This window comes from Dama dama, chromosome 23 (assembly GCF_033118175.1).
Source record: "Dama dama isolate Ldn47 chromosome 23, ASM3311817v1, whole genome shotgun sequence".
In the NCBI taxonomy this organism is placed as follows: domain Eukaryota; kingdom Metazoa; phylum Chordata; class Mammalia; order Artiodactyla; family Cervidae; genus Dama; species Dama dama.
In genome coordinates, this window is record NC_083703.1 from 81,807,447 (window position 1) to 81,819,238 (window position 11,792).

An 11,792-nucleotide genomic window follows, 5' to 3' on the forward strand; every position below is an offset into this window, starting at 1 on the left:
TTTCCCCCTGCCATTTTACAGCCAAAAGCTGGTGTCAGGAGGCTCAGCAACCTGGTCTCGCGTCCCCGAAGTTATTGGCTGTGAGCTTCTTCCTCTCGAGATGCAGAATCCTACAAGGAAGTGTAGGGGGAGAACTACGCCAGGTGCAGAATATAATCTGCATGGAGTCAGAGAGTACTTAGCTTTGTGAGGGACAAGTCCAGCTACAAGTGTGTGTTAGTAGCAACAGCTAAAGGATAAGCAAGATGGTTTAACTGTTGCAGACCCGTTTGACTGGTATGTGCCAAAGGCTGCTCACTCACTCTTGTTTTTGCTGCAATGATCCTCCTATGTATCACCAGCAAAGCCCATGTACAATTCCAGGGAAATCAAACTAGAATTGGGGTAAGAAAGTCCAATGTTTTCTTTCCTTTGTGCTTAGTCTGGAGTCACTGGCTCACGGGGGACTGTGTGCAGAGGCCTGGCACCCTGCATTCAGACCAGAGCTCCTGGTGCCACACGACCTCCCGCACCGGCTCCTGACGGCTCTGTGGGCAGAAGCCCAGCGGCAACTCTCAACTCAAGATGGCGGCCCCCAGCCACACGCAGAACCGCTCCCTGGCTGAGCGCTCCCGCGAGAACTCCGCCGGCCCCGCCCACCCGCCACGAGACCCCGAAACAGCCGGGCGCGCAGCCTGCCGGGAGAGCGTGTGTGTTTGAGCCCCAGCTCCTACCTTTCGGCTTTGTGGTCCAAGAGGAAGCGACACCCGGCAGGAGGACTCTTGTGCATCCCCGTCTTGAAAAGGTTGGTAACAAACAAACAGATCTAGTTTCAGAGAAAATGAGCGCCCTTTTCTCATAGCCTCGTGGCATTTCTTGTCTAGCCAATATCTCAAACGTGCCCTCCATTACCTTGTTTTCCACCTTTTTTTTTTTTTTTTTTAGAACAATGATACCAATGTGGGCAACTGCAAAAGCAAAAACGAAAAAAAGGGTAAAAGAGAAGAAGAGATTTTTTTTTCTTAAACTGAGGTTTTTCTGAAGTATTTATTCAGAGTGGGCTTTTATTTCTTCAAGGACTAAAGGCCAAACTGACAGAATAGTGAAGAAGCACGTTCTTCCTCTCCTTGTGGAGTTCCCGACCTTCTGTGAGTGTTGATTCTTTTGGAAAATGAATTTGCTGTGGGGTTGAGAAGGCTGTACTGTGTCAGTTTCACCTTGAGAGCCTCCTAAATTCTCTAGGGAGAAGCGCGGGTCAGGATTCTCCTTCTTCCTAGGAGGAGGACAGGAGAAACTGTTGGGAAGTTCGTCAGAGTGGAGATGGCAAGCGCTAGACAGAAGCGCAGGTGTTACGGTGTCACCCTCGAGTCAAATACCTTCACCTGTTTCCATTTTGTTTGTGCAATTGTTTGAATCAGCAGCCCAAGCTGTGCCCCGGTGTTGTCGCACTGACCAGTGGGAACAGGAAGCCAGCATTAGAAGCTGAAGGAAGGGTCACGCTTGCTCCCATTTGCTGTTATTGTAATTGACACCTGCAACTCACTAGTCACTTTGGTTTCAAGTGGACACAGAACAAAAAGTGTTCAGTGTGGTTAAAGCTCAGTCTAGGCTGCTGCATTTACAATTGCCTTGTTATTTTAAAAATGGCTGTTTCTGGATTTTATTCTTTTCTCTTTATCTTGATTATTTTTCTCCAACGTGTTTGTCTACCATCAGTCGCCCTTGGGTGACTCTCAGTTGACTATACCCGGAAAACCTCTGCTGTAAGATTTCAGCTGGGCCTTTGCTGTAGCGGACAGATCTGAGGGTTGGAGGAGGTCACGGAGGGGCGTGACCTCCAGTTCACCCTTGAGCTGGATCCTGGCAATTGGGGGTGGCTACCCCATCCCCATCCTGGAAATCTACACTCTGACCACTGTTGCCACATAGAAGCTGTTAGAGGACGTGGCCTGAGGCAGGAAGGTGTTGGACCATCTGGACAACATGCCTGGCTGCGCTCAGTCATTTCAGTTGTGTCCAACTCCTGTGACCCCATGGACGGGAGCCCGCCAGGCTCCTCTGTCCCTGGGATTCTCCAGGTAGGAAGACTGGAGTGGATGGCCATGCCCTCCTCCAGGGGCTCTTCCCAGCCCAGAGATCTAACCTGCATGTCCTGTGTCTCCTGCGTCTCAGGTGGATTCTTTTCCACTGAGTCTCCTGGGAAGCCCCACTGTGTGCCTAGACCATATAAACTTAAGATTCTGGCAGGCACGTGCGGAGATATACTGTCTTCCAGATCCCCAGGACAGACTTCATGTGTAAGTTGCCTTTTTTGTTAAAACTGCCACTTCCCCATCCCCAGTGGATTTCTCTTTCTTCTGTCCCTCCCTGCCCTCTGCGTTCAGGGGCCAGTTTGCACACTGGTGGGAAGGTACGTTCAGGGCCTTAATATTTTAAACATAAGTGTAATGTGATAGAACAATGGGTTGAAAATGAAGAATGGAATGCAATCACTGACATAAGCCATGGTACACAGGGTTGTGATGTGGATAAATATATCTCGAGTAAATTGTGTCATTTTTTTTTTAGTTACAGGCTGTTGGAACAAAGGATCTCAGGGAGGCTGTTTTAATTTCCTGCTCCTAGCCTCTTGTATTAAGAATGATGAATCTAAGTGAAAAATCCTGATTAATTCAATGAATTATGGCTGAGGTGTACCTGTCATGAGAGTGAGAGCATGTTTTAGCCCGCTGATGTTTTCTAAGACAGTACTGTTCATTGAGTCTCCAGATTTATTTACCAGCACATTTTTTTGTGTGAGCATACCGTGTACCAGGCACCAGCATAAGAATATTGGACTAACATTCTGTTGTTAAGCTTACAATTGCATTGGGGCATGTTATTTTCTTATTTAGAACAGTAGTTCTTAGCATGGAATAATACTTGGGAATTGAGTTGAAAAATAAGTACAATTTCTATGTCTGTTTCCATATAAATAGCTCAGTGATTTTTTTTTTTTTAACCAGTTTGGGAGAACACTTCTGGGGTGGATAATTTTTAAAACGGTTTGAGTAGTATAAAGATGAGTTGATGTGGATGTGTGTATTTTGGAAGGTTCCTCAATGAAATTCTCATCCTTCGGACTAGCTAAAACCAAGATAGGAGAGGCCTATGTGTCTTCTGGTCAGAAAAGGCCGGCCATGCTTATTAAGTGACTGCAATGAAGAAAAACACTCAAATTAATTTGAGACTCACCTAAGTATTGGCTCCCAGATTAAAAAACTGATTGATTGATGAGCTGCTTCTCCTATGCACAGCTCTGTAAATTTGCTCCAGGCTAAATGGCAGCAGGACTGTATTTACTTAATTGTTATTATTTAGTCACTAAGTCCTGTTGGACTCTCCTTCCACCCCATGGACTATAACCGACCAGGCTCCTCTGTCTATGGGATTTCCAGGCAAGAACACTAGAGTGGGTGGCCATTTCCTTCTCCAGGGGATTTTCCCGACCCAGGTCTGGATGGTCTCCGGTGATGGCAGGCGGATTCTTACCACTGAGCCATCAGGGAAGCCTTTGTTGCTGTTTAGTCAGTAAGTCATGTCTGACTCTTTACAACCCCATGGACTGTAGCCCGCCAGGCTTCCCTGTCCATGGACTTTCCCAGGCAAGAATACTGGAGTGGGTTACCATATCCTTCTCCAGGGGATCTTCCTGACCCAGGGATCAAACCCAGGTCTCCTACATTGGCACGGGGATTCCTGACTTGTATAGTAGTTCTCCCAAGGAATAGCAATAGCCAGGAGGCTAGCCAGTATGGTGAAAATAAAATAGTACATCTTGTACATGATTTACTTTTGTTAATATAAAGTAGTGCCAGCTCAAGATTTTACTTACAGTTACTTTGTTGCGACCGTGTCTTAATATGCTCTCCTGAGTGCACAGCGGTGAACTTCCCGCCTGTCTTGGGAACCCGAAGCCCTTGGGTGTGCTTCAGAAAGCACTTCCTGTGCGGTTGCATGTGTTCTTTATGGGTTATGTGACGGAGGGCAGGCTGAGAGTGATTTTCCTGGTTCCTTCATCCTGCAAGTGTGGTCCTAGGAGGCCGGGCAGTCTTGGTATCTCCATGGGATCTTGTTGGAAATGTAGAATCTTGGGCTCTTCTCTGGCCTACTGAATCAGAGTCTGCATTTTAGCAGGATCTCCAGGTGGATCCAAACATACATCACACGTGAAAGTTTAAGAAGCACTTGACTAGAAGGCCTTTGATGTTGTCTACATTTTGTCTTTTATTTGTCAGTTTTTTCAATGCAGTTTTTTTTTTTCTTTTACATAGTAGTTCCTCCCTTTCCCTGCCTCAAAACGATTCAAAAGTCTTTGAAGCACAAATCATTTAGACTTTAAATGGGAAAGTAAGGGAGAAAGTGGTTGCATTTGGAAGTCAGTGTTGGATAACAGTAATTTTTGAAAATCTGAAATTTATCCATTTTAGAAGTCTAAACACAGTCCTGGTCCCTGAGATCATAATTCAAACAGATTACTTCATCTCTTTACCTGTATTCTAAAGAAAGAGATGTGTGTGTTTAAATGCATGTGTACATAGCTTCCTTAATGAAAGCTTTGCTGCAAAAGCACTTTGTTCCTAATGCATCCTTAAGTGAAGTTTTGCATTCTTAATTTTCCACTCAAGTAATTTAGAAACCATTAGTTAAAGTGGAACTCTAAGATAAAGTAGGATCCTTACAAGTTTAGATGGTTTCCTCTGAAGATTGCTCTTATAATTGTCAGAGAAAGATAAATTCTTAATTGCATTTCATTACACCTGGGTAGCAGATACATGTTTACTTTCCAGATACCTGTCTGGCAAAAGCAGAGGAGGATAGGCGATGAAGTGATACAGTGACATCAAGCTAACAGATTCCAAAGTTCTCCACCTGTCCCGCTGGCAGCTGTGAATCCCCTTTCGTCAGGACAGAAGCATTTCCCCCGTCTGCCTACACCTCCTTTCTCCAGCAGTCGAGTCAAAATCGGTGTTTCTCCTTTGTTCCTATTTCTCGTATAGTTTACTACACGCTAGACAAGAGAACAGTTGTTGCTCTTGAAGGTTAGAGATTTCTGTTGTCGCCTTCTGAAATTGGCAATCATGGACGATGTCGGCAGTACAGACAGAAGCAGGTGCCCTTTCTTCGTTTCTCTCCTCAAAAGTGTGGTTCTGCCTCTGGCTCTTTTTAAATCTCATTACAAAATCTTCTTCTCTTGTGCCTGAATGGTTTGATTTTTCTTTCAAGTTAGAGGTCTTCTAGAGAAAGTCTTTGAAGTACAATCAGATCCAAATTTCAAAAGTAAAGAGATATATTTTACTGATCTTATAAAAGGAATTGTGTTCACAAATACTAATATTTGCCTAGGGCCCTTTCCAAAATGAAAGATTTGCCCACATAGATCAGTCTACATGGATGTTGTGCAGCTGTAATTTAATACTAAGATAACACTTCCTAACATATAGATCCTATGTAAGCTTCTCATATTAGCATCTGACTTCTTTCTTGTCTTTTTCAAGGTCATAAAAAGTGTTAGAAATTTGAGTTAGAAATTTTTCCATGGTTTTTAGTTTGAGGTTTTTGAAGAAAGGCTAGCCTGTATGATTTTTCTGATTATATATAATCTATCTTAATACTAGACAGCTATAGCAAATAAAATTCAGAGACTTTCAAAAATACAAATGAGGGGGAGCTTTGTACTATGAGCAGTATTTTTCTGATGAATCTGTGATCTCTTGGGAAAGGAAATTGAGGTTAGAAGAATCTACAAAAAGTCTCCAGGCTGAAGTATTGTTAATTTTGGAGGGATCTGGGACAGATTGAGCTCCTGACCAGAGTTACGAATGTATTACTATTTCTTTTCCCTAGGCAAAAGGACTACACTTTCTTTGGATTGCCAAGGAGTCTATATTAAAAAAAAAAAAAAAAAAAAAGCCACACGATTTACCCCTTGAATCATTCACAACTCATAAATCTCTGCTCCCCCTTTTCTTTAAATTATTTTACCTGGTTTCCATGCTGGTTTTCATTTCCTGATTTCATTGTCTGCTCCATCCTTAGCAATACCTGCTTGATGTAGAGGTATATAGATCTGTGCTTCCAAGAGAAGAGAGTTCTCCTTCATGGGTTTTGTGAATCACTGGTTACTATGAACTTTGTATGTTCTTTGTCTGTGCATATATATAACTATAGATCTCTTTACACATGTACATCTATGAATGGGCTTTCATGGCAGTGCTAGTGGTAAAGAATCTGCCTGCCAATGCAAGAGGTGCAAGAGACATGGGTTTGATCCCTGAGTTGGGAAGATCCGCTGGAGTAGGAAATGGCAACCCACTTCAGTATTCTTGCCTAGAAAATCTCATGGACAGAGGAGCCTGGTGGCACAGCCCATGGAGGCACAAAGAGTTGGGCACGGCTGAGCACACTTACTACTACTGTGTGTACATGCATTAAATACTACACGTGTGCATGCATGTAATATACACATGCACACATGTACATGTGCATGCTAAGTCACTTCAGTTGTGTCCATACTACTATGCGTACATGCATTAAATACTACACATGTGCATGCATGTAATATACACATGCACACATGTACATGTGCATGCTAAGTCACTTCAGTTGTGTGCAACTCTTTGGACTGTAGCCCATTGGCTCCACTGTCTGTGGGATTCTCCAGGCAAGAATACTGGAGTGGGTTGCCATGCCCTCCCTCCCCTAGGGGATCTTCCCGACCCAGGGGTTGAACCAGAGTCTCTTAGGCCTCCTGCATCAGCAGGCAGGTTCTTTACCACTAGTGCCACCTGGGAAGCCCCCAAACACATAGATACATGTATGTACATAGACACATATGTTCACATTGATGCCTTTGTGTATTTAAGCATGTGTGTGTACATTTTATGCGTGTTTATATATAAATGCATGCATATATGTATATATTTATATGTATGTGCATGCATATCTGTATATGTAAATATGCATGTAGTATGTATTTATCTATATACCTATGTTTGTATGTATCTGTATGCTGCTGCTGCTGCTAAGTCACTTCAGTTGTGTCCCAATCTTTGCGACCCCATAGACTGCAGCCCACCAGGCTCCCCTGTCCCTGGGGTTCTCCAGGCAAGAACACTGAGTGGGTTACCGTTTCCTTCTCCAATGTATCTGTATAGGTGAATATAAATATTCAGGTATATATATGCACATATATATAGTATGTGTGTATCCATGCATATGTGTATGTGTGCACATATACACATATCTGTATATACATATGTGTGTGTGTGTGTGTGTGTGTGTGTGTTTACACATGCAGTATGGGGCTTACCAGATGGACCTAGTGGTAAAGAATCCGCCTGCCAATGCAGGAGACGTGGGAGACACAGCTTCAGTCCCTGGTTCAGGAAGATCCCCTGGAGAAGAAAATGGCAACCCAGCTGTGGGGAGAGAGCAAATCAGCCCAGGTGGCGTGTTCAAGCTCCCTGACTCCGCGTTTTGTAAATAAGGACTATGTAACAGCTGAGATCACTTAAGCGCTGTGCATGTGCTCCCGAGGTCCCTGCTGGGCCAGGGGCTCCTTTGTGCGGTAGCCCTCCGCGAGCTCCAGCTGAAAGGTGTTGGCCTTCCCGCTGCGCCCCGACGGGGTCCATGGGGTCGGCCCTAGCGGGGAGGATGCGCGCGGCTGCCTCCCCGGCTGGGAGGGGAGACAAGGGCGCGGCTCCAGCTGCCCCTCCAGCCCCGAGCCCCATGTCCGCCCCGGGTTCAGCGACAGCGCGGTCAGTGCGGTGCAGCGATACAGCTGACGTCGAGAACAGGATCAGCACTACGCCACTCCACTATGCTTGCGCAAAATCCCAGGGACGGAGGAGCCTGGCGGGCTGCCGACCATGGTCGCAGAGCCAGACACGACTGAGCGAGCACACATGCGCGCGCACACGCGCAGCATGTGTGTCCGTATTTCTGTATTCATGGATGTGTACGTGCTTACCCTTCTGTTGACACTTCGGCAGGACCTCGTGGCTGTGCACGGAGCATCAGAATGCGCTCCAGGAGCTGCGGCATGCAGCGAGCGAGCCCCCGAGTCAGGCGAGAGCCGGATGGAGGAAGTTTGGGTCAGTTCCGCCCAGCAGTTGGTGGCTTCCCTAAGATCAGAATTTCCTGGAGAACCCAGTTCAGTGGGTTGAGGTGAAGTGATGTTTTCCTCCGTGCTGTAAATCATAAATATCCAGCTGTTTTGCTGGTGTTAAACGGCAGCCGGAGACCAGGGTCCAGTTACCAGTGTTGGTCTTGCTCCGGCGGAGACCCGCTGTGAGTAGGGAGGGATGGGGATGGGATCAGCGATGGTTTCAGTTACCTGATCAATTTTTCTTGCTGGAGCATGATGTTCTATTTTCCTTGCCCAGACAGTCTCATTACTCAGATACTCTGAGGAAACATGCTTTTCAGCAGCTGTGAAATGTGCTGCTCCTTCTATGGTGAGCAGACAGGCGCGGCCATCAGGGCCCTCCTTCCCCACCAGCTGGCTCCTAGATCTGGTGAGAGACAGGTCACTTGCTGACACTGCTTTTCCTAACTCTTACTTTTTTTTGAATTTGAAAATAAATGTTTTCTTTTTAACATCATACATGTGAAGATCCCCTGGAGGAGGCATGGCAACCCACTCCAGTATTCTTGCCTGGAGAATCTCATGGACAGAGGAGCCTGGCGGGCCACAGTCCACGGGGCCACAAAGAATTGGACACGACTGAGTGACTGAGCACACGAGAAGAGTACTTGCCTCTCAGAGACATTGTGAGGATCAAATGAGGTGACGTGTAGGAAAGCACCTTATCAAATATTCAATTTAGGTTCTTGTTGCTGTTATTGCTACTCGCACTACTTACTGCTGTTATGGGAGAACATGAGTTAGCAACAGACCCCAGAATAGACTGAAACTGTTATCCACAAATAATTAAGGATTTTTAGCTCCTGAAAGTTATTTTATTTATTCATTGCAGACTTGCAGCTATTCAATGACAGCTGTGCTTTGCTTATAAACATTTGGCCACCAGATGTTGCCTGTCTTATGTGTGTGAGTATTCTTCCTTTTTTCAGACAGAGATGGATTTGTGGGTGTTACTTGTACTCTAAGTTGAAAAATAAAAGCCTATGTCAGAATAAGTGATTCAGGCTATTTACATCTCATTACTATAACCTTGGGTGCATACTCAATTGAAAGAATGTATCAAGAGTCGATATTCTAATCAATCAAGCTATTGGCACCTCTAAAAAAAAAAAATTAATGTTGGTGTAATTAGATTTAAAGGTACTGCAAAATGTTTTCTCCAGCCACAAAATAATAGAATCACCTCACAGTACAGGAGACAGATTGCTGACATCCTTATTGCAACCTGATCATTTCACATCACAGTATAGGCAGGGTGGTTCCTCTGACTTTCAGGAGGTTTTGTAGATGATGAATTTGATTTCTGGCAGTAATTAATCTTTATAGAATTATATAGGGTGCCTAAGAAATGGATTTTTTTCAAAGCTGCCAGATCTGAAATGATGAGAAATGTCCAAACAAGTGTACTTTTAAGCAAAACTGAGTTGGATGTATAAATTGTATGCTGAAGTACATGGGATCAGATACGAATTCAGGACTAGAGGAAAAACAGTGCATTTGTTTAATTTCTTCTAGTGCTCCTTTGAGTTCTTGTTAAGAGATGTCTGATAACTGCTCAAAACCATTTTATCCAACTCTTCAGGGCAGCTGATCTATGATGAGACAGAAAGAGGACCCTCCTTTTAATTTCTCCTGACTTAATCGATTAAGTATGTTAATTACTCTACTTAAATTTTTCTCATGGTGTTGTTTGTTTGTTAAGGTGGATCGTTCTGGCAATTGATGAAAAATAGCTTCCTGCTAAGCCAGCATAATGAATATTGACGTTCTTGGCGTTTACAGCCAATAGAAATCACATTTTCAAGTCTCCATTTCCAAGGTGCTTACTTAATAAATAACTTCTCCGACCATCTGCACTACGGGGACACACTGTCTCAAAGATTGGCATGAGTAAAGCTTGAAAATTGTTTGTGGATTAACGTCAGCATCTGTAAAGAGCAAATACTGAGGTTAGAGTTTGAATCTCCAAGACAGAATGGCAAGGGGAAGTGGGGCCTGGGAGTCTGGAGATGCAAGCAGGACAAATTCAGGCATCATTAACTCGAGATCTCTGCCCCTGCTGTGTCTCTGCATTAGAGGAACATGACTGCATTAGATGTGGCCTGCAATCCTGATAAAGATGCTAATTGAAAGAGGAACTTTTCCAGCACCTTTCCACTTTCCTCTATACCCTGCTAAACCTTTATCTTAGTTTAACAGAGAAAACAAACAAAAAACCCCCTAAGGCCTGAAAAAGATGATAGCAGGAAGAGGAAGCTATTTTTTTCTGTGTCTGTTACATAAACGTTGTCTTTTGGTAATACACATCTTTAAAAAATGAGGAGGAAAGAAAGCCCTTTAAAACACTTAAAAAATAAAATGACACTTTCCCAAGGAATATTATAAGTTTCCGTCTCCAGACTTTGAAGCTCTCTTATGGGGCATTTTTATACAAAGATCTTCAAATAACACCCCTCTAAAAAGCTGTCTCTCTTTGACAGTTCTAGTTTACCAATCCACGATTACTTGTCATATCTTGTTTTCAGTGTTCACGTGTAAAATGATAACCCCCTTTTTCCCTTCTTACAGCTCTCCTCTGAAAAGAAGTCTTTATGATGAGGTTCTGTCCCCACTTCAAGTCTCCTAGGATTTCACAGAACTGGAGAGCCTCTGTGGATCTTGGATATCACCTTTGCCAAGCCTCGTATACCCCAGGTGAGGAAACTGAAGTATGTTTCAAGTCAGTTCCCTCCACTTACTTGTGCCTTCTGAGTGATCATGCCAAGTTTAGAACTCAGGTTAACTGCCCTGCTCTTGGCTACCCCAGAGCTGATAGTCTCTTTTCCTAATTTCAGAAGATGAAGACAGCAATCCTTTGACAGCCTGCTGTAGTTCTGGTTCACGAATGTTTACTTTTCCTCAATTCTTTTGAAAATCCACTACGACCAGGGGGAAAGAGTTTCACTTTATAAAATACTGCAGCATCTTAGGTCCTTTGCGTTTGCTTTTTACATACTGCTGTCTTCCTGTATCCACGATGAAGTGTACCTTTGTTCAAGAGGAAAAGTAGCCATTGTATTCACTTTTTCCCTTTCTATGTGGGAAAAACATTTGGTATGTGAAATGCTGTTCGAAGTCAACATCAGCCTTGTGGTAGGAGAACTGCCTCCTGGCAACCTCAGCTACCCTTAGGGAGTAAAAGACGTTGAGCTTATCACAGACCCTCTAAACCAAGGCTCCCCAACTTGCAGGATCTAATGCCTGATGATCTTAGGTGGAGCTGATGTAACAATAATACCAGAAATAAAATGTATAGTAAATGTAATGTACGTGAAAGTGAAGTCGCTCAGTCCTGTCAGACTCTTTGCAACCCCATGAAAGGTAGCCTGCAGGCTCCTCCCATGGGCTCTTCCAGGCGAGAATATTGGAGTGGGTATCATTTCCTTCTCCAGGGGGATCTTCCCCATCCAGGGATTGAACGCAGGTCTCCCGCACTGCAGGCAGACTCTTCACCATCTGAGCCCCCAGGGAATCCTGAAACCACTCCCCCCACCCGTCTAACCCACCCTCTGGGTGTGAAAAAATTGTCTTCCACAAAACCGGTCCCTGGTGCCAAAAGGTTGGGGGCCCCTGCACTGAACTGGGC

At 44.4% G+C, this 11,792-nt stretch overlaps 1 long non-coding RNA gene across 1 annotated transcript; it reads left to right on the forward strand.

Moving 5' to 3' along the window:
- Nucleotides 1-765: 765 nt before the first annotated feature.
- Nucleotides 766-10,777, forward strand: LOC133045268 (uncharacterized). Its single transcript, XR_009690163.1, has 3 exons — nt 766-784; nt 9,000-9,073; nt 10,736-10,777. It is a non-coding gene; the product is annotated as an uncharacterized LOC133045268 (long non-coding RNA).
- The last annotated feature ends 1,015 nt before the right edge of the window (nt 10,778-11,792 follow it).